This window comes from Fonticula alba (assembly GCF_000388065.1).
Source record: "Fonticula alba strain ATCC 38817 unplaced genomic scaffold supercont2.1, whole genome shotgun sequence".
Classification (NCBI taxonomy): Eukaryota; order Rotosphaerida; family Fonticulaceae; genus Fonticula; species Fonticula alba.
The window spans coordinates 4,665,930-4,666,430 of NW_009242971.1; the positions used below are offsets into that span (position 1 = coordinate 4,665,930).

General features: G+C 61.3%; 1 non-coding gene across 1 annotated transcript; it reads right to left on the minus strand.

Annotated features, from left to right (window-relative positions):
• Positions 1-299: 299 nt before the first annotated feature.
• H696_00998 lies at positions 300-371 on the minus strand. Its single transcript has one exon. It is a non-coding gene; the product is annotated as a tRNA-Pro (tRNA).
• Positions 372-501: the final 130 nt, after the last annotated feature.

Here is a 501-nt window from a genome sequence, read left to right on the forward strand (position 1 = left end):
GGGGGGGGGGGGGGGGGGGCGAGAAAGGGCCTTGCCGGCTCAGCTGGGCGGAGCTAATGCCCTGGAGCCGACCGAACAGTCGGCTGTCAGGATCGTGGGTTCAGTGCGAGACCATGGAAATGTCATGTGAGCGTGGAGGATGATCGCACCCTGGGTCACACGGTTAACCGAATGGGGCAGGCTCGGCCCCACGGGGTCTTGTGTAATTAGACGCTTGCTCGTCTCGGGCGTTGATGGGCTGTCGGCGGGGCGAGGAACGAGAAAAGAGCTTGCGGGCGGCATGGCGGGCTTGCGCAAAAGGGGAGATCCGGGAATCGAACCCGGGACCTCTCGCACCCTAAGCGAGAATCATACCACTAGACTAATCTCCCACACTGGAGGCGGAGCCGGGCATCGGGGAATAAATGCCACCACTGTGGAGTGCCAACAGAAGCCCGAGGAAAAAGGAGCGCATTGCCGCGAACCAGGATTGAACTGGTGACCTTGTGATCTTTGTAGTGG